This window comes from Meriones unguiculatus, chromosome 3 (assembly GCF_030254825.1).
Source record: "Meriones unguiculatus strain TT.TT164.6M chromosome 3, Bangor_MerUng_6.1, whole genome shotgun sequence".
NCBI classification, from domain to species: domain Eukaryota; kingdom Metazoa; phylum Chordata; class Mammalia; order Rodentia; family Muridae; genus Meriones; species Meriones unguiculatus.
In genome coordinates this window covers 145,440,743-145,463,996 of record NC_083351.1, presented here as the reverse complement: position 1 = coordinate 145,463,996, position 23,254 = coordinate 145,440,743, and the positions used below count along the sequence as shown (strand labels likewise).

General features: G+C 36.7%; 1 protein-coding gene across 3 annotated transcripts in view; it reads left to right on the top strand.

Annotated features, from left to right (window-relative positions):
* Positions 1-23,254, top strand: part of LOC110541746 (cytochrome c oxidase subunit 7B2, mitochondrial) — an 85,454-nt gene that overhangs the window by 17,892 nt on the left and 44,308 nt on the right. Inside the window, exon 1 of one of the 3 annotated variants that reach the window (XM_060378723.1) lies at positions 20,886-20,944. The exons of the other annotated variants lie outside the window; for them this stretch is intronic. The gene's annotated coding sequence lies outside the window, so the exon portion shown is untranslated. Of the gene's footprint in view, positions 1-20,885; positions 20,945-23,254 lie in introns of those variants that run through there. 3 annotated transcript variants of the gene reach the window in all.

The following is a 23,254-nucleotide window of genomic DNA, read 5'->3' as shown; positions in this document are numbered from 1 at the left end:
GAGTCTTATCTGGTTTGAGGGTGTTATCTTCAGTCTCCATGTACCCCACCTGTGGGGGGCTCTCCGCTAGAGTCACCCCATATTCTCCTAGGACCCCACACTGTTCTAGGTCTCCATTGTGTCTCAGAGATGCCCCAGGCCATGGTTTCTCTTCTCTCTGCAAACTCTCTATGTTCTTGCAGGCCTCTGTCTCCCCACAACAGATCCCCTCCATCAATTCCCACAGAATTCCGTCTCCTGTCCTGTTCCTTCTCTTTGAGAACTTCATCTGTCTACTATATTTTCCCTTCTTAGTAAGATTCATGCATCCTCCTTTGGACCATTCTTGTTGCTTAGCTTCTTTGGGTCTGTGAATTGTAGTATGCTTACCCTTACTATATGGCTAAAATCCACTCATAAGAAAATATATAACGTGTGTGTCTTTCTAGGTGTGGGATATCTCACTCATGTTGATCTTTTCTAGTTCCCACTATTTGCCTGCAAATGTCATGATAGCCTTGTTTTTAATAGCTGAGTAGTATTCTATTGTGGAAATGTACCACAGGTGGCTTTTTTTTTGTTTGTTTTTTTGGTTTTGCATTCTTCGTTTGAGGGAGATCTGTGTTTTTTCCCAGTTTCTGGCTATTACAGATAAAGCTGCTCTGAACACAGCTGAATATGTCCTTGTTGTATAAGAGAGCAACTTTTGTATATATGCCCAAGAGTGGTAGAGCTGGGTTTTGAGGTAGAACTCTTCCCAATTTTATAAGAAACCTCCAGGTGGATTTCCAAAGTAGTTGTACAAGTTTGTATTCCCACCAGCATCTGCTCTCACTTGAGTTTTTGATCTTACCCATTCTGATGAGTATAAGATGGAATCTCAGAGTCATTTTTATTTGCATTTCTCTGAACACTATGGATATTAAGTAGTTAAGATCACTGACTCCTCTTCCAGAGGACACGAGTTCAATCCCCAGTACCCACATGGTAGCTCACAACTATCTATAATTGGGTCTGATGACCTTTTCTGGCATACAAGCATACATGTAGAGAGAACATTCACATATTAAATATATGAATATGTAATTTAAAAATAATCATCAGGGTCAGATGATTGTTCAAGGTTCCTGAATAAACTGCATTGAAAAAAAAATAAAAATAAGGAAGAGCTGGAGAGATAGCTCAGAGGTTAAGAATACTGGTTGCTCTTCCAAAGGTTCCAAGTTCAATTCCCAGCAACCACGTGCCGGCTTTATAACTGTGTATTATGAGATCTGGTGTCCTCTTCTGGGATGCAGGCATACATGCAGACAGAACACTGTATATATAGTAAGTAAATAGTAATATTTAAAAAAACAGAGCTGAGATCTTTTAATGAGACAGAACCTGTGATGTTTCTGTTTCTGAGTTTTTCCACTCAATATGACATTGTCCAGTCCCTTTCTAGAGCTATTAATGCATTGTCTTTTGTGCCAGACAAAGATCTTTATGATGTTGATATCTAAAAGCAACTATTACTAATAAGATTTTCTTGGAAAAATTGAACATGGAAAGCAATTTATCAGTTTGTTTTGTAAAAGTGGGTGCAAACTGAAGTGGAAATTAGATTTCCAACAGTTTTGTAAATGGACTGTTCCGATGATGTAATTATATCATGGTCAAAAACTGATGGTTATGAAATAAGAAAGATTATTTCTTTATTATATTCAACTGAATGGAGCCATGATTCTTGACATACTTTTCTATTTAAAACAAGATGGATCTTGACAGTATGACACTTACCATGAAAAATAAATTCTCTTTGGAGGAGAAAAAGTAATGATGCAATGAGTCTTTGAAGTTCCTCAAGGAATGCTGAATCCAATTTGATGTGCAAGAGATGGCAATCTGAAGTGTACACTGAGAATACTGCTGTTCTAGTCTTGTTTCCAGTGAATGCTAACTCATGTATAGGGTATTGACAAGCTCATCAATGTGCTAAGCAGGAATGTACATACTTTTTAATTTTATGTGCTGAGCTAATCATATTTCTCTTCTCAACATTACTTCCCCTTTAATCTTTCTATATTTTGTAAAAGTTAATTCCTCATCTCTACTAAAATTTCTCTCTACCAGTACTCAGAGACTTTGAGTTAAGTATTTCTTTGAGTAATTCTATGTAGTTTTCAAAGAAATACTTATATATATATGTGTGTGTGTGTATATATATATATATATATATATATATAAAACTTTGTAATATATACAAATCATGTTTACCTATCATTCTTAATGAGTTTCTGGTTAAATATCTTTATGATTTTTTAGTTTTGCTTTATATAGACTTAATTTTATTCTTTTGACTCTTGAATAATTTTCTATGTACTGCATTTATCACTTCACCTTGTCTCCTGTGATTGACACATAGCATTGTCAGAGGTTTTGTAGGCCACATGCAGTTTTAATTAACTACTTTTGCATATTTTACAAGATTGTTGAATTCATTTTCTAGCAGTCTCACAGCATAATTTTACCAATATTTTCTCCAACCTCAGCTTTATATAACTTTCTGACTTTCAGTTTGAAAAATTAGTAATTTCAAATTCTTGTTTCATTAATAATGAGTGAGCCTTGATTTCACGTATGTATGCAGCTTTTGTTAAATAATTCTGTAGAGTTTCTTATCTTTTATTGCTAAACTAACTCCAGTGTTGTCAGTGTAGCATATCAATAGATTGTGGTACAAGATTGAAGACATGTTTCCTATGGGAATCAGCTTCCTGGAAGTCCCTAGCAAGAACCCTAACATGGCCATCTAAGCCAAAAGACATATTGTAAGTCCCACGCTTACTTGGTTGCAGGATTAAATTGATGAGCTTTTTTGCTGTTTCTCTATGATTCTTGGAACAGTACAATTAAATATCCAAGGAAACACATTGCTAATAGATTGTTAAAGGTTTAGCAAATAAGAGTAGAAGGAAAATAAGATTTTAGGAGAGGTAATAAATCAGATTCAGCATCAGGAATTGCTTTTGGAAAAACCAAACATTGTAGGTAGTAAAAGGACAAGAGTTTTAGGGCTTTCTAAAGAAAATGTTTAATCAGGATCTGTTATGATAAATGCTCTGACTATTCCCACTGCAGTAAAACCACTACAAAACCATTACCTAACACAGATGTTTATGATGAGGCAAAAAGAAGATAGGCAAACAAAGAAGGTCAGAGAGTTTTGTATTATACTATAAGTTTTACAGACAGGCTAGCTCAAGCATCTTATCTCTAAGGAAAGATTGTAAATCCTTAGCAAGACAAACAGGAGGAATTCTCCTCAGTGCTTAACTCCAGGTGGGTTGTAAATCTTTAGCTAACTTGGACTTGGTTCGGAGGGCAATGACAGCCCCTGGACTTCCACTCACTAATTAGTAGCAGTAAACTGCATAAACACCACTAGTTTAAGGATGTGTGTTTGCTCTGCTTAAGAGGCTGTTAGGCCAAGATTTTTATAGATACTGCTTCTACCAGGGTATTCTTTCAGTTAAAATGTAAACTTTGTATTGTTGGTAAAAAGTCTGAATGCTCCGGGAAATATGTCAACTTCAGGTGCTTCTTTATGTAATCACTATATAAGTGCTAGCTTGACTTCAGTAAATGGCAGAAGATCCAAATCAACATTACGTGGCGTGGTCTCTGTCATTTCGCCTATCTGTGCCTTCCTGATATCCGAATTCTCTGATTTTCCCTGCGGACACGAGGCATCCAACAGAGCCTGTCCGTGGCATTTTATGTTAAATAATTTTTTTCTGTAGTGTAGATTAGCACCTTGTTAACTTTAAACATTGCATACCTATCTTGTATTTAGTCTTCCTTTCTAAACTTAAAGTATTCCTCTTTGAAGAGAAATTCTTCTTTACATTTTGTTAACTTTTTAGATTTTTGCTTAATTTTTTTTCTGAGGTAAATTTAGTAAGTTTGATTTTCCACTAAATTTACTAAGTACATTTTGATGAGTTTTCAAAGATACATATTTCTGTGTACTTAAACTTGCAGTCAAAACAATTTGTTTTTGTTTCCTGTTTTTTTCTTTTCGACCTTTTACACTTGATTTTTCCTTTGCTTACTACCCCTAGGCAACCAGTGTTTGGTTTTGTGTCACTAAAGATTATTTCTGCTTCTTCTAGAGTATCATATAAATGGAGTCATCACTGTGTGTACTTCATGCATTACTAGGCCTCATTAACCTAGTAAATGAAATAAAAGAATAAACATACATACATACAAGTACATACGCAGATATTCATTGAATATGTTATGTGCCTTTTTCTGGCATTACTTATTCCTTTTGTGGCATAACCAGGTTACTTTTTTTAAATTTAAATTTTTATTATTAGTTACATTTTATTAACTCTGTATCCCAGCCTTGTCCCGATCCCTCATTCCCTCCCAATCTCACCCTCCCTCCCTCATCTCCTCCCTGCCCCTTTCTAAGTCCACTGATTGGGGAGGACATGCTCCCCCTTCATCTGACCCTGGTTTATCAGGTATCTTCAGGACTGGCTGCAAAGTCCCCTCTGTGGCCTAGCAGGACTGCTCCTCCCTTAGGGTGTGGGGAGGTCAAAGAGCCTGCCATTGAGTTCCTGTCAGAAATAGTCCCTGTTCCCCTTACTATGGGAAACAAATTGGTTACTGAGCTACCACGGGCTACATCCGAGCAGAGGTTTTAGATTATATCTATACATGGCCCTTGGTGGAGTGTCAGTCTCATAAAAGACCCCTGTGCCCAGATATATTTGGTCCTTGTGGAGCTCCTATCCTTCCCGAGTCATACTAACTCCCCTTCTTTCATATGATTCCCTGCACTCTGCCTAAGGTTTGGTTATGAGTCTTAGTATCTGCTTTGAAACACTGCTAGGCAGAATCTTTCAGATCGTGTCATACATCCAATGCACATTCCATTTGTCTTTCTAAGTGAGGATTGATCATCTTACCCCGTGTCTGCTTTCTTGTTTAGCTTCTTTAGGTGTATACATTTCATTATGTTTATCATATCTTTTAGGTCTATATAAGCGAGTATACCATATTTGTCTTTCTCCTTCTGGGATACTTCACTCAGAATGATCTTTTCTAGATCCCACCATTTACCTGCAAATTTCATGATTTCCTCATTTTTGATTGCTGAGTAGTATTCCATTGTGTAAAAATACCACAATTTCTGTGCCCATTCCTCTGTTGATGGATATCTGGGTTATTTCCAGGTTCTGGCTATTACAAATAAAGTTGCTATGAACATAGTTGAGCAAATTTCCTTGTTGAATGATGGGGAATCTTTTGGGTATATGTTCAGGAGTGGATCTTGAGGTAGTGCTATTTGATTTTTTTGAGAAGCCCCAGATTGATTTCCAAAGTGGTTGTACAAGTTTTTATTCCCATCAGCAATGGAGGAGGGTTCCCCTTTCTCCACAACCTCTCCAGCATGTGTTGTCACTTGAGTTTTTGATCTTGGCCATTCTGATGGGTGTAAGGTGAAATCTCAGGATCGTTGTGATTTGCATTTCCCTAATGGCTAATGAGATTGACCATTTCATTAAGTGTTTCTCTGCCATTCGATATTCCTCTATCGAGAATTCTCTGTTTAGCTCTGTTCCCCATTTTTTAATTGGATTACTTGATTTTTTGCTTTTCAGCTTCTTTAGTTCTTTATATATACTGGATATTAGTCCTATGTCTGATAAATGGTTAGTGAAGATTCTTTCCCAATCTGTAGGCAGTCATTTTCTTTTGATGACGGTGTCCTTTGCTTTACAGAAGCTTTTCAGTTTCATGAGGTCCCATTTATTGTTTGTTGCTCTTAGAGTCTGTGCTGTTGGTGTTTTGTTCAGGAAGTTGTCTCCTGTGCCAATGAGTTCTAGGCTCTTCCCCACTTTTTCTTCAAACGGATTTAGAGTATCTGGTTTTATGTTGAGGTCTTTGATCCAGTTGGACTTTAGCTTTGTGCAGGGTGATAAATATGGATCTATTTTCATTTTTCTTCATGTAGACATCCAGTTGGACCAGCACCATTTGTTGAAGATGCTGTCTTTTTTCCATTGAATGGTTTTGGCTTCTTTGTCAAAAATCGAGTATTCATAGGTGTGTGGGTTTATTTCTGGGTCTTCTATTCGGTTCCATTGATCCTCCTTTCTCTTTCTATGCCAATACCAAGAAGTTTTTATTACTATTGCTCTGTAGTACAGCTTGAGATCCGGGATGGAGATACCTCCAGATGATCTGTTGTTGTACAGGATCGTTTTGGAGATTCTGGGTTTTTTATTTCTGCATATGAAGCTGAGAATCCTTTTTTCAAGGTCTGTAAAGAATTGAGTTGGTATTTTGATGGGAATTGCATTGAATCTGTAGATTGCTTTTGGTAGGATGGCCATTTTCACAATGTTAATCCTACCAATTCATGAGCATGGGAGATCTTTCCATCTTCTGATATCTTCTTCAATTTCTTTCTTCAGAGACTTAAATGTTTTTCTCAAACAGGTCTTTCACTTGCTTGGTTAGAGTCACACCAAGGTACTTTATGTTATTAGTGGCTATTGTGAAGGGTATTGTTTCCCTGATTTCTTTCTCGGCCCCTTTGTCTTTGGTATACAGGAAGGCTTCTGAGTTTTTTGAGTTAATTTTGTATCCTGCCACTTTGCTGAAGGTGTTTATGAGCTGAAGGAGTTGAATTTTTGGGATCGCTCATGGTTACTGTCATATCATCTGCGAATGATTACAGTTTGACCTCTTCCTTTCCAATTTGTATCCCATTGATCTCCTTTAGTTGTCTTATTGCTCTAGCTAGGACTTCAAGTACTATGTTGAGGAGATATGGAGAGAGTGGGAAGCCTTGTCTTGTCCCTGATTTCATTGGGATTGATTTAAGTTTATCTCCGTTGAGTTTGATGTTCGCTATAGGTTTGCTGTATATTGCCTTTACTATGTTTAGGTATGTGTCTTGTATCCCTGATCTCTCCAATACTTTAAACATGAATGGGTGTTGGATTTTGTCAAATGCTTTTTCGGCATTTAAGGAGATGATGTGGTTATTCTTCATTTTTTTTATGTGGTAGATTACATTGATGGATTTCTGTACGTTGAACCATCCTTGCATGCCTGGATGAAGCCTACTTGGTCATGGTGGATGATATCTTTTATGTGTTCTCGGATTTGGTTTGCAAGGATTTTATTGAGTATTTTTGTATCAATGTTCATAAGAGAGATAGGTCTGACGTTCTTTTTCTGTTGGGTCTTTGTGTGGTTTAGGTATCAAGGTGACTGTGGCTTCATAGAATGAGTTTGATAATGTTCCTTCTGTTTCTATTTTGTGGAATAGTTTGGAGAGAACTGGAGTTAGCACTTCTTTGAAGGTCTGGTAGAATTCTGCACTGAATCCATTTGGCCCAGGGCTCTTTTTTGGAAGGGAGACTGTTGATGACTGCGGTAACCGGGTTACTATTTGTTGTCCTTCCTGTGTAGTTCCAAGTCCTCCTTTTAGCATTCCTTTTAGTGTAGATGAAGTACAAATAAGTCATTTTGTAAAGCAAACCATAATGTATATGTGCTGTGTGTGTATGTGGGGGAAGCACCTACTTCTTTGTGCCCTTGTGGAGTCAGGAGTTGTATTTATAATGTTTTTCCTATGCATCTATCTTATATTTGTTCCTTTTGCTGAAACTTGAGTTCCAACTATATTGGTTGGTTAGTGAACCCTGCGCCTCATGTTGTCTCTGCCCCTTTAGCATTAGGACTCTAGATAGATAGATAGACACATACTCCTCCCACATTTTTTTTTTTTTTTTGTAATCGTGGATTCTAGGGACCTGAAGTTAGGTCCCCAAGATCATTCGGTAAGTATTTTACCCACTGAATTATCTCCCCAGTGCCACCAACTTTACCTCTAAAGGAGTTTTTTCACCTCAGGTAATATTTTTGCCTGAAAATTACTTTCTCCTGTGCTTTGGACCTGCCAATCCGATGTCATCTAGTCTCTGATCATTCTTTTTTATTTATATTTAGGATTTCCATGTTTGTACTGAAACATCCATCTGATCTTACATTAATTTTTATTATAGCTATTAACCCACCATAATTATTTTCTCTTATTTGATAATCTCAATATCTATATCCTATCTAAATTTGGTTCTGATTTAGTGTTCCTTCTTTGTCTTGTACATGTTATGAATTTGTTATTGTTGACAAGCTTAAATTTTTGGTTTTTATTCTGGATGATCAGCACACTTTTGTTATTTTAGACTTGTGGTATAAAACTTAGGTTAATATAATCAAGACTTGTGCTATAGTCTAGACTAACTTTATTTTTTTTTCAGCCTTATGATTATGGTCCAGAGAACTGGTGAATTTTCTGAAATTTTGTTAAACCTGCCTTAGACCAACACCATAAACCTAGTTCTTCCATATTGTTGGCCTTTGTAAGGTTTTTTGATACTTCATTTAGAGATATTCCAGGTAGTATCACATGTTCTTGCCTCACTTGATGCTAGTAATCTTGAGTCATGCAGGACAATCGAGAGACACTTGAGGGTGCAATGAAGCCTCAAAAAAGCAGAGGAATCAGCCTCAAGAAACTGAACCCCAGCCATCCTTTCAGAAGCATATTTATTGACTGTTATACAAAAGATGTTTTTACAGTGAACCAAGTTCCTCAAAATAGAATGCCAGGTCTAATCTAGGTGATTCTTGGAGGACGCATCATTTCTGCAGTCTTAGCCCTTATTGTATTGTGACTAAAGTCATGGTCATGCAAAAGCTATAAAGTTCCTTCAGAAAAATAACTCTATAAATGAGAAATTTTCTGTCCTCATCAGGGATTTGTTAGTTTGCATGTAGTTAAAGCCTATGAAAGTGTAGCTTCCACCTGTGTCTATTTGTCAACCCTCAGAGACATCACACTTCCACACTTGTCAATAGTCTTTAGGAATTTTTAAAATATTTCTGATATTTTAAATATCCTGTTTTAGCTTATATGGCATTTGGTGTCTTATGTATATTAGATAAAGACATTTATTCTGGTTTCTCTCTTTTTTATTTTTTCATTGAAAAAAACATTTATTTTTTTCCTTATTGAGGAGTATATATTTATTCATTTTTAATTTTAATTTTTTAATATTCATCACAGGTTATTTACTTTGTATCCCACCCGTAGCCTCCCTCCCTCACTCCCACCCAATTCCACCCTTCTTCCTCATCTCCTCCCTGTCCCTTTCCAAATCCACTGCTAAGGGAGGTCCTCCTTCCCTTTCATCTGACCCTAGCTTATCAGGTATCTTCAGTACTGTCTGCAATGTCCTTCTCTGTGGCCTAGCAAGGCTGTTCCTCCCTTGGGGGTGGGGGAAGGTAAAGGAGCCATTCCTTGAGTTCATGTCAGAAATAGTTCTTGTTCCCCTTACTAGGGAAACTCACTTGGATACTGAGCTATCATGGGCTGGTTTCTCCCTTAACTCCTCCCTTTCTCTCCACGTTTAGACTTCTGTCTGTATCCAGACCTTAGTTCTCTAATAGCTTTTAATAAATTGTTAATTTCTTTTTTAACTGTATGGGTTTTTGTTTTTGTTATGTACCTAAGGTAGGTATTAAACTTATTCAATTTACAACTCAGTTTTGCCTGAAAAACATTTGTAGAACCTTAGGTATATAAAGAAACAAATCAAATATTTATTGATAGTAAATGTTACTTTATTCTTGCTATGACAAAAATACCTGATAGAAAAGGCAACTTAAGAAAGAAAGGATATGTTTTAGCTCATGGTTTGAGAATAATATTGTCTACATTGTTTGGGACCTCATGTGGCAGGAGCATGAGGCAACAGGTCACTTTGTATCATTTGAAGCACTTTGAAGCAGACAGAGATGAATGCTGGTGCTATCCCATTTTTTGAATGAGTCTGAAAATTCAGTTCTTAGAGCAGTGTTACCCACATTCCAGATGGGCCTTCCTCCCTCAGTTAAACCTCCTTCAGAACATCATTACAGATGTGGATGTCTCCTGTGTGAGTTTAAATCCAGTCAAGTTCACAGTGAAGATTCATAAAGAAATTTATTTCCAAACAATTTTTTGCATACATATTTTCAGTTTTCTAATGATAAGACAAATGTGTAATTAGGTATTTTACCTTTTTATTTTCAAAGAAAGAATAGAATCTTGGGTTGATAGTCTACTCACTGGGTACAGAGTTTGATGTGTAATCAGGGGGATCTGAGTTCAGAATTCCAGCACTCAGGCAAACACCCTCACATAAAAATTGGCACACATAGAAGTATATCTTTGCTGAATATTTCATATCACAGGATGTAGAGCATCTTCAAGTTTTTTCCAGAGTTGATTACTTTTTATTTTATACTTGTCAGTGTTTTGGAATATCATCTCATTAATACCAATTGTAAAATGGAGGTCATTTTTGGAATGGTTGAAAGTTCATTTTTAATTACTGGGTGAAATTCATTGAACATTTTTTTTAATGAAAATGAAGCCTTCAACTCCAACAGTAGTTTTTAGAACCAAACATCCCATAGTCCAATCCAAAGATGCTTCTATTTTTTTATGGATTTATGTGTTCTTTTTTTAATATTTTTTTATTTTTAAATAATTTTATACATTCACGTGTATCCCAGCTGTAGCCCTTTCTTTCTTTCCCTCCCAATACTCCCCTCCCTCCCTCATCTCCTCCCTGCCCCCTTCTGAGTTCACTGAGAGGGGGTGTCCTCCTCTCCTTCCTTCTGGCCCTAGCTTATCAGGTATCTTCAGGACGGTTGCAGTATCCTTATATGTAGCCTTGCAGGGCTACTCCTCCCTCAGGGAGAAGGGGAAGCTCATGAGTTCATGTCAGAAACAATTCCTGTCCCTCTTATTAGGGAACTCACTTAGATACTGAGCTGCCATGGGCTATGTCTGAGCAGGAGTTGTAGGTTATATCCATGCATGGTCCTTTGTTGGATAAACAGTCTCATAGAAGACCCCTGTGCTCAGATATATTTGGACCTTGTGGGGCTCCCTGTCCCCTCTAGGATATACTAATTCCTCCTTCCTTCAGATGATTCTGTACATTCTGCCGAAGGCTTGGTTATGGGTCTCAGCATCTGTTTTGATACACTGCTAGGTAGAGTCTTTCAGGTGCCTTCTGTGGTAGGCTATTGTCCTGTTACTTGTTTTCTCCTACTTCCAATGTCCATCCCCTTTGTCTTTCTAGATGAGGATTGATCATCTTACCACTGGACCTCTTTCTTGTTTAGCTCTTTAGGTGTACATATTTTAGTATGGTTATCCTATCTTATAGGTCTATATAAGTGAGGATATACCATGTGTATCTTTCTGCTTTTGGGATACCTCACTCAGAATGATCTTTTCTAGATCCTACCATTTGCCTGCAAAATTCATGATTTCCTTGTTTTTAAATGCTGCATAGTATTCCATTGTGTAAAAATACCACAATTTCTGTATCCATTCCTCTGTTGATGGTCATCTGGGTTGTTTCCAGGTTCTGGCTATTACAAATAAAGCTACAAACATGGTTGAGCAAACGTCTTTGTTCTGTACTTGAACATCTTTTGGATATATGCCTAGGAGTGGTATAACTGGATCTTGAGGTAGCACTATTCTTAATTGTCTGAGAAAGCACCAGATTTTTTCCATAGTGGTTGTATCAGTTGACATTCTCACCAGCAATGGAGGAGGGTTCCCCTTTCTCCACAGCCTCTCCAGCATGCGTTGTTTCTTGAGTTTTTGATCTTAGCCATTCTGATGGGTGTAAGGTGAAATCTCAAGGTTATTTTGATTTGAATCTCTCTGATAGCTAAGGATGTTGAGTATCTCTTTAAGTGTGTCTCTGCCATTCTATATTCTTCTACAGAGAATTCTCTGTTTAGCTCCATACCCCATTTTTTAATTGGGTTTCTTGAATTATTGTCTTTTAAATTCTTTAGTTCTTTATATATTCCAGGTATCATCCCTCTGTCAGATGTTGGGTTGGTGATGATCCTTTCTCAATTTGTAGGTGGTCTTTTTGTTCTCTCGACAGTGTCTTTTGCTTCACAGAAGCTTTTCAGTTTCATGAGGTTCCATTTATTGATTATTGCTCTTAGGGCCTGTGCTCTTGGTGTTCTGTTCAGGAAGTTGTTTTCTGTGCCAATGAATTCTAGGCTCTTCCCCTCTTTTTCTTCTAACTAATTTAGTGTATCTGGTTTTATCTTGAGGTCTTTGATCCACTTGGACGTTAGTTTTGTTCAGGGTGATAAATATCGATCTATTTTCATTTTTGTACATGTAGACATGCAGTTGGACTAGCACCATTTGTTGAAGATGCTGTCTTTTTTTCCATTGAATGGTTTTGGCTTCTTTCTCAAAATCAAGTATTCATAGGTGTGTGGCTGACCTGATGGAGGAGAAGCAGCCCAGGCAGGACCAAAATCAAAATAACTAGGGGTGTGTGGCTAGGAAATAGCAAGACCAGCTAGATGGGTTAGACTAGATCATATCTAACCAGTTATTGAACCTAAAGCTTTTAAATAAATCTAAAAAATCTCCGTGTCATTTATTTGGGAGCTAGGATGGCTGATTAGAAAAGGCCTCACAAGTTATAATATTGTTTCATCATATATATTTTACATATTGGTATATTTAGTTATAATAACGTATGTCTGCATTCATGAACAGCTTCCTTATTCTCTTTTAAAGTTGGGGTTAGAGAACCTCCAAATAAATAGTGTGCTATCAGTTTTTTTCCTTAAGAATTAATATGATTAGTTTTTTTAGGTGTACAGATTTTAGTAGGTTTATCCTATATTACATGTCTAATATCCACTTATGAGTGAGTATATACCCTGTGTGTCTTTCTGCTTCTGGGATACCTCATTCAGAATGATCTTTTCTAGTTCCCACCATTTACCTGCAAAATTCATGATTTCCTTCTTTTTAATTGCTGAATAATATTCCATTGTATAGATGTAGCATATTTTCTGTATCCATTCCTCAGAGGGGTATCTGGGTTGTTTCCAGGTTCTGGCTATTAAATAAAGCTGCTACAAACATGGTTGAGCAAATGTCCTTGTTGTGTACTTGAGTATCTTTTGGATATATGCCTAGGAGTGCTATAGCTGGATCTTGAGGAAGCACTATTCCTGATTGTCTGAGAAAGCACCAGATTGCTTTCCAGAGTGGTTGTACAAGTTTACTTTCCTACCAGCAGTGGAGGAGAGTTCACCTTTCTTCACAAACTCTCTAGCATGTGTACACCTAAAGAAACTAATCAAGAAGGAGTACTCTGGCTAAAATGCTCAACCCCCATTCAAAAAGGTTAAGGGGATGGACATCAGAGGAAGGGGAAAATGGGGAACCGAACAGGAGCATGCCACAGAGGGCTTCTGAAAGGCTCTACCCTGCAGGGAATCAAAGCAGATGCTGAGAGTTATGGCCAATCTTTGGGCAGAATGCAGGGAATCTTATGAAAGAAGTGGGAAATAGTAAGACCAGGATAGGACAGGAGCTCCACAAGGAGAGCAATGGAGCCAAAAAATCTGGTCACAGGGGTCCTTTCTGAGACTGATACTCCAACCAAGGGCCATGCATGGAGATAAGCTAGAACCCCTGCACAGATGTAGCCCATGACAGTTCAGTGTCCAAGTGAGTTCCATAGTAATGAGAACAGGGACTGATTCTCACATGAATTGATTGGCCTGCTCTTTGATCAACTCCCCCTGAATGGGGAGCAGCCTTATCAGGCCACAGAGGAAAACAATGCAGCCAGTCCTGATGAGACCTGACAGACTAGGAATAGAAGGAAACAGAGGAAGACCTCCCCTATCAGTGGACTTGGAAAGGGGCATACGTAGAGAAGGAGGAAGGAGGGTGGGATTGGAAGGGGAGAAGGGAGGGGCTCACGGGGGGAGGATACAAAGTGAATAAAGTGTAATTATTAAAAATAAAAAAAGAATTAATATGAGATAAATGCCTGTTTTTACAAATTTGTCAGACTTGTGAAAAATGGTCATGTTTTAAACACTTTCATACAAGAGGAGATTTTTAAAATAAAATTTTAATTAGCGAGTCATTTTCAAAGCTATTTCTTCTGTTTCTCTGTTACTTTGACATGCTACTGTTATTTTTGTGTCAGTGAGGGACAAATGTTCATGAGGTACATAGGAAGGAGAAAACTAAAAACAAACTTCTCTTCTGCTGTATGTTCCATTGATTCTCCCAATATAACTCTGTATTATCTCTTTAATCCCTGAGATTTTCCTGTGGTTTTATGCCACATTATAGATTCTCTCCATTGTGTTCTCTCAATTTGGGTTATCTAGAATACAGCTAAACTCTTGGCAACTGTTTTGGAAATTTGAGATGTGTTTGACAGCTTGGCTTCCTAGAATTTTTTTCACAATATAGTTAATAGTTCATTATAATATTTAGTCCTTGACATTCACAATGTGTGTGACAATTATTTTTTTTAATTTATTTTTTTATTAATTTCAATTTATCCACTTTGTATCCCAGCTACAGCCCCTTCCCTTGTCCTCTCCCATTCCTACCTTTCCTTTCTCTTCTCTTTCCTTGCCCCTCCCAAGTCCACTGATAGGGGAGGTACTCCTCCCCTTCCATCTGACCCATGCCTATCAGGTCTCATCAGGACTGGCTACATTGTCTTCCTTTGTGTCTTGGTAAGGCTACTCCCCCTTCAGGAGGTGATCAAAGAGCCAGCCTCTGAGTTCTTGTCAGAGACAGCCCCTGTTCCCCTTACTAGGAACCCATTTGTACACTAAGCTGCCATGGGCTCCATCTGTATAGGGGTTCTAGGTTAGATCCATGCATGGTGCTTGGTTGGAGTATCAGTCTCAGAAAAGACCCCTGTGCCCAGATTTTTTGGTTCTACTGCTCATCTTGTGGAGCTCCTGTCCCCTCCAGGTCTTTTATCTCCCCCTTTTTTCATAGGATTCCCTGCACTCTGCCCAAAGTTTGGCAGTATGTCTCATATTATTTGGCTTGTGAATTTGAGTAACACTTCAAAATTATTTTGTTGACACTTTTATTTGAGTTTCTTTCCTACAAATCACAGTATTTTATAGTAGAAAACTTGATTCCCATAGAAATAGAATGATTTATTTAACATAAAAGAGCTATTGAGAGTATTCTAACATACTGTAAACTTTGTTCTTATAGCACTAAACACATTGCTGTATAAACTATTGTTTACTCAATTGTGTACTAATGATCTTATTTTAAGACAAAATTATAAACACTCAGAATATTTAATGCTTTTTGGGATTCATGGAAAACTTCAGCAACTACCCTCCCAAATTTAGTTCCATGTGCTCTTATGAAATAGTGAATTCAATCTAAAGGAATTATCTGTGCTGTCCAGATAATTTTTGTGTGTGTGAGAACGATTGTTTTTTTTTTTTTTCTTTTTTTGGTCTATCATTCAAGTATCCCTCAGTTTGTCCTTGATTTCCTGTTGAATTTATGGCTCCTTACTGAAAAGAAGGGACACCTAAAGAATTATCAAATCAAAGAACATGCTGTCTCCCACACATTATGCCTGAATTGATTAGTTATGTGTTGGGAACCAAAGGCTGATGTGTTGTCTGTTGTACATTTCATGTGGATAATTAATTACGTGTATGCCATAGCAGAGGACAATGAAAAGAAATGAACACATTTCTATGTATATAATTGTTATTCTATTACATTGAAAGATACCTGAGTTTTAGGGGAAGACAGCTGTCATGCTTGTGTGTTCTTCACAGAGGTCACAGCAAAACTCTCAGTAGTGGCCCTCTATAAAAGACCTTTGTAGACTGACCCATCATGTCTTCTACTAAATGTATAAAAGGTAATAGGTAAGACAGAGATTAGATAAAGGTCAATGAATGCATATAGAAAAATTGAATAATCAAAAATTGGCATGTAGTGTTTCTGTCTACTTGTGTGACTTGTCCAGCTGTTTTCAGCCCCTGTAGTGTGGTGAAGTACAGTAGCTTGACCTTTGTCATCTGTATCCTGGAACTCATTGGAGGCCTCAGCATAGTATTTTGAGAAGACATCTCTTGCAAGCTTGCATATTTTTGAATTTAAATTGCTAATTAAATCAGTTTCTCTTCTGCATTATTCAGAAAAAAAAGCCAAGGTCCAAAAATATATTCAAGCATCACATATTTAAAGCAATTTCTATAGCTAGAAGACACCTAACACTTGAAGAGGATCTCAGTAGCCCTAACTGGTCTCAATTTCAGACTGTGTTCTACAGAAAAGATTCAAGAATCTGTCTGCTTTCAGCATGTCCAATTTGAGTTTTAAAACCTGTCTCAGGGCTTTCCTGAAATTTCTTTTAGCAGAGTAATCTTCATTGACTTGTATTTGTCTTATTTTATCATATTTCTTCAAGAGGATAAATTTTTCTTTTATAAAAAGTAGATTTTTTTTCTTACATACTGCATCCTAATTAGTGTCTCCCTTCTTTCTGCACCCCTCCCAGGTCCTCCACTTCCTCTTCCATCTGGATGCACTATCTTTCTGTCTCATTGGGGAGCAAATAGGCTTCTATGGGATAATGATAAAATTAAATATAATTGGATAAAACAAAAACTATCACTTCAAAATTGGACAATACAAACAAACAGAATGAAAAGAGTTCCCACTTGTTTGGATACTAAAGAGTCCTGTAAAACCTGAATGCCATAATCTTTAAGCAGAAGATACTCTTTTTTTCCTCCTTTTCTGAATGGTTCCAAGAAGATAAATTTTTGACAGTCTTTTTGGATCCTGTAGTTAGATAATCAAACTTTACTAAATAAAAAAAAATTCAGAAAGCAGGTAGAAAGGGGGGCAGGCTAAAAAAAGGAATAGTAAATGCGTACTTGAGTTTTCTTGCAATGTCCCAGTCAGGAGGCCATGACTTAAAGAACTGGTGGACTGACATCTGTACCCTGACATGGCCATTGTAACTGCACACAGATGCTCAAATATCAGTGTCCTCATTAACAGTTGTGTAACAAATGTTTCTACTTATGTTGCAAATTATTGTCAAAACAGAATTAAATTATTTATGCCAGTCCATACTCAAGATAAGTACAGACTGTTGGTGATTATTTAGTAAGTGTAACTTCCTTTGTAATTCTCATTTTTCATTCATGACAAGTCAAATGATAGTACCTGTCATGAACAGCAATAACATGTCATCAACAAGGGACTTAATTTAGAATAATTGAGGTATGAATTTTACTTTCTTCTCTCATTTGAATCTCTGTTTTCTTTCTTTTTCTATTTCTTCCTTCTAATTTTCATACTCTTCAGTCTGAGGAGACTGAGCAGCCACATTAGAGTATTGGGCTAGGCCTCAATGTTATTTTCTCTTCATGTGTTAAATCTAAAGTGTATGTTGGGGGCAATATTAATATATCTGTGCTTCAAAAAAAGGTATTAGATGTACATCCACAAGTAATTTTCTAGGCTGAAATGTAGAATTTCAATTAATCATCATGACACTGCAGGGTCCCTATCCAGAACCTCATTGTCTCTAATTATATAAGACTAGTTCTAGTCCAAGTACAGCCCAAGTTATAATGAAAGCAAATCAGTAATGTACGTATTATTATCATGTGACAGCAGGGAGAGATGATCACATGTCCTTTCACCCCAGAATGGGGTAACTAAAGTAAAACTTGCTGAAACCATGGGGTTTACTTACTGAAGCATGGGTGACAAGTGAACAAAAGCAGAGGTTATTCAGAGGTTATCTGCAGAAGAGATAAGCTTACCCCAGTCAGTAAGATAACATTACTGACAAATGCTGCCTCCTTGGAGCATTGCATGACTTGCACCTGGAAAGTGTCTTCTCTGCAATTCTTTACTGCTTCTATAACTTGGGGTGGTGGTGGGGAACATGCAAATTTGTGGTTTTCAGCTCATCAGGTCTTATGAGTTTGATTCTTGAGTCTTGGGGACCCCTTTCCTCCCTCTAGGAGGCAATGTTTTAATATGTAGGAAATTGCTACTCAACAAATATTCTATTTGCATCAGATAAATTCTGCAAGATTTTACAACCCTATATAATGCACAGCAGATGGCCTTTTCTGCCTGTGGAAAATCATCTAAAGGCAGAATAGAACAGTGTTTTGAAATTCAGTAATTTCAAGTTGAATATTTTCAGCACTTAAAATTGAGTTTCTACTATTAACAGGATTTTGCAAGGAAACCAAAAAATCTTTCAGGCAGAGTCTGGAGAGATGGGTCAGTTATTAAGAGAACAGATTATTACAGAGTTTGGTTTTCTTTACAGCATTCACTTCAGTTGGCTCAGTTAACTATAACTTCCAGTTTTAGGGTATTCAGCCCTTCTCGCTTCCACAGGTATCTGCAGTCATGTGTGCATATCTATACTCAAGACATATACACCTCATTAAAAATAAATTTGAAAGGTTTCAGAAGAAAAAGAATGATTTCAAAATGAGTACAAATGAGTATATAGTAACAGAAAACTATTGAAATTATAATACAGAATATATTTTTAAAAGAATATTTCTGAGGCTTAAGAAAAAAAAATCTCTGAACATATCCTGGGAGTTCAGAGAACACCAAGATTGTTTCAATTTACGTTTAAGATTTAAAACAAGGTAGCATTTCAGTGATAATTCTAGGGCAAAAGACCCTAGAGGAGACATTAGAAAAGAAAAGGCATTTTAAGTAGGGAGATCAGCCTAATAAGATAACTGGAGGAGAATATATGAAGCATATACTTAATGGTGAAATTTAGTATACCTGAAATTTAAAGAAAGAATATGAATTGAGATTCTACTGTATTATTATAGGCATTGGATACCATGGTGTCTCGGTTAGGGTTTTATTGTTGTGAAGAGATACCATGACCAAGACAACTCCTACAAAGTCATTTAATTAGGGATGGCTTACAGTTTCAGAGCTTTAGTCCATGGCAGGAAGCATGGCAGCGTGCAGGCAGACATGATGCTCAAGGAGCTAAGAGTTCTACATCTTGATTGGAAGGCAACCAGGAGGAGACTATCTCACACAGGGTGGAGCTTGAACATAGGAGTCTTCAAAGCCCTCCCCAACAGTGACACATTTCCTGCTACAATGTCACACCTACTCCAAGTCCATCCCTTCTAGTAGTTCCACTACCTATGGGCCAAGCATTTAAACACATGAATCTATGGGGGTCAAATATATTGAAACCACCACACATGATATATTTTGTTTTATTCATGTTTATTCAGGATTACAACAAAAATTAAGGCTATCATACCATATATGTAAATATTACACCTTGTGCATATATTTGTATGTTTATTTCATTTTGTGGTAGTTTGGGTGAAGATGCCAGGGTGGAGGACATAGGCAGAACTACTTCACCCATTGAATCAAGTTGGTTTCAAAGTCTCAACAGCAACACATCTCACTATCTGTGAAGAAAAAAAGAAAAACTTAAACCTGGGACCCAGAGTGAACTCAGCAGAGAAAGGGAAAAGAAAGATCAGTGTTGGGAACTGGAATTAGTGGGCTCTACAAAGAATGCCATTGTGTGTGTGTGTGTGTGTGTGTGTGTGTGTGTGTGTGTGCATCTTTCAATAAAGAGTAACTAATGAGGTGTATATAACATTGTTCATTCTCTCTGGAAACAGTTTCCCTGGACCAAATCCAAAAGAACAGGTAGTTGTAACACACCTGTAGTTGGCTAGAATGCTCTGTATACTTTATATTAAAAATATTCTGCATATTCCAGTACAATGAAATTCATATTGTGTCCCACCTTTATTTAATAATGGTACCAATTGAAAATATTAAAATCTTAGTCAACCACTGTAGAAAGTTTTCTCCATGAAAGTAAAGCTGTTTGAATTTTTTTTACTGGTCTTTAAAAAAATAAACATATTTGATTGCTTGGAAAATAATAGTCTTGTGGTTGGATAAATCTTTTATAAGTATTTATTTTATAACTACCCAAAATAGAAATAGGAGTAAGATTATCCATTTTCTCAATCCTGAACAAGAAAGTAAAACTAATAATGTTTTATCAATTCTTGAGGTGCCACTTGAGTGAAATTGAATCTTTATTTCTGCACCTTTATGACACAAGAATATTCTTTCATATAGTTTGTTCAGAATTTTTTTTTATGAGCAGTTAGTTTAAGCTGAAAATTTATTGACCAAAATAGTGAAGATTATGGTAAAGCTAAACATGAGATACACAAAATGTAAAATATGGAGATGGGGTTAGGGGAAAGGTGCTAGAGAGATGACTGTATCATTAATAGCACAGGTTGTTCCTATAGAGGACCTGTGTTTGATTCCTATGTCCACATGGTGGCTCCCAATCACCTATAAGTCAACTTCCAGAGGATCCTTCACCATCTTCTTCCCTCAGTGGGCACCAAAGATTGCAAATGGTTTGTAGACATTCATGCAGGCAAAACACTCATACATTTATATAAAATACAACAAAAAGTAAAAAGGCAGTAATGTAAATATTTACACGTAGGATTGTTATATTGCAGGCCATAATTAACAAATACGACTATGAAATGAGTTCTGAGTGTAGTTGATTCAATGTGAATGTATTTTTTTTATTGAAGATAATCACATTAAAGATGTAATTATCCTGCCCACTAAAGATACATTTGATAGGAAACTGGCCCAGATGCCCAGGCCAGAACCACTTATGGTCTTGGCGCCTAAAGTAAAGCAATAATTTCAAAAGTCAGTTTTCCTTACCCAGTCATGTAACACCAAAGCATATAAGTCCCTGCTTTTTTTTTTTTTTTTCCCCCTTTAAAAATCCTGTTTCCCTAGACTGCAGTGCTGCATTCCTCTTTTGCTTCCACAGGAAGTTTGCTACCCATGTTTGAGCACATATACAATAAACCCTCATGTATTTGCAGCAGATTCGCTTCCTGGTGGTCTTTGGGAGACTCACGAACTGGGCATAACACTATCATTTTGGTATGTTGGATCCATAATATTATATATCTCAGATTATATTTACTGTATGGTTTTAAGGCAACCTTAAATAAATGTTATACAAGTACAAATAATTTTATTGTCTAGATTTAGGTTCATATTCATTTTTTTAAAGTGAGATGTCAGCAGAACAGAATCTTTAGCCATTTGATTTTTCAAGACAGGGTTTTGCTGTGTAGACATTGCTGTACTGGACTATCTTTGTAGACCAGGTTGTCCTCAAACGCACACAGATCTGCCTGTCCCTGCCTTCCAGAGTGCTGAGATTAAAGGTGTGTGCCACAACATTCAGCTAATTTTCTAATTTCTTATGCACGAAACAAAAAATAATCAAGAGCATTTCAAGTAAGATCATCAAAAGGGCAAAATGCAACAGAAATGTAGAGAGATCTTGATCTCTAAATAAGAAGCAGGATTTATAAACAAAGAGGCTTAGACTCCAGATGATTGTGTTAGAAAGGCTTTCAAAAGGGTTTGTAGCAGATAGTTTATGTTTTCCCATCTCTTTAAATATTTAGACTTTATTTGAAAATATATAACCAGATTTCTTTTATGTTGTTGTGTTTTCAAAGCACCATCTTATAGAAATAGAAAGTTGTATTACTAAATCAGGGGTCAAAGTTGGTAAAAATCAATGAATTTTTGTGACCAAGGGGCCATTGTGTGAAGCCAAATGTAGAACCGGACACTATAAAGAAGAGGAAAATGAAAATTACACCAAAATATCAGCTAACATTCTTTTTTCAATTTATTTTTTAAATAGTAGTTACAATTTATTAGCTTTGTATCCTGCTCCCTCATTCCCTCCTGATCCCACTCTCCTTCCCTCATCGTTATGGCTTTTGTAATCGCAGGGTTTTGTTTTTGCTTTTTTTAATATCTTTGCTTGTTCACCAGTGTTGTCCTTTCTGCAAAAGTAAGAATTGTAGATGTAGACCTAGTGGAGTTGCCATGCAGACAAAGAATAGATGTGAGAAATGACTGCAGTTTATATCATATTCTTAGATATGTCATATTCAGAGGTATTCTTATGTATTTACACATGTATTCCCTTAATATATAGATACTAATTCTTATTAAGGTGATTGGGGATGTTTTATTAGCCCAAAGCGCATAAATAGTACAAAAGGAAGAGTCAACCATCATAATAGTGCTGGAAAGCCTCATTCTGATTTTTAAAATATGAGATTGAGGAGTAAGACTTACTATATCCTTAACTTTCTATATGAACAACTTTATCTGCTAGAAGTTATGAAAAACAAGAAAAGAAATCAGGAGTAATTGTGGCCAGGAAGCAATATATATATCTATATATATGAAAGTGCAAGGAGAATGGCCAGACAGCATATATGTGCTACTTGATAAATGTTAAACAGTTTTAGAGAGAAAACAAGAACATGTATAAGGATATGATTGCACTGTCTGAAATACTTCAGAGAACATAGACTCAAAACTGAGGAGAGTCTATGTAAAAGAATTGACCAATAAACTGAGCTATTTGATGAGAAAGTATGTACCATGGCAACTGTAGCATAGTAACTGGCCTAGCAGAAGAAAGGCAGAATTTTAATATTAATGAATACAATTTTTGCTGTAAGTATAACTATTTTTACTGGCAACCTTCCTCTAGAATGTAACGTGATTTCATTTTCCATGTTTTCTGAGGTGTAATTATGTTTTCCCCCTGTTACTGGTAAGGGATGAAGAATGAAGAAATTACCAGGAAGGCTTCAAATTATTGAGAACTTAGTTTATGAGCTTTGCCAAGATTGTAAGAATATCAGAATCCATTGAATCACTGGTTTCTATATGACTATTGGAAAATTCCCTTAAGGGTAAAATGAGGTTTTATCTTCTCTAAAGCAAGACAAAATTGTTTGCCATGGATACTGGTTGTTAAGGAACTTTGTGGATTATTTTATAGCTCATCTACATTTATTTCATCCTATGCCTGTGGGACTAGAAGGTGGGGCTTAGTCGGGGTACCTTTGAACTTAAATAACCCAAGATTTTGTCAGGACTCCCTGCAGTGCAATCTCACAGCTTTACAAACCCAAGCTCTTCACCTCATCCATCAACTCTGAGGAACTGTGGGGATCATTTAAGTAAGTCCCACATCCCTCCAATGTGCTTTCCTCAGACTTCTCTTACTAAATAATCCAAGTGCCAAATACTTGTAAAGATGCGTGAACCTGGTTTTACGCTACTACTCTAGTCAGAAACTTTGAAAAATTGACTCAAAACAGGAATTTCTTTAGTAGACTTCAATGATGTACCTGCCACTTTTTCTTT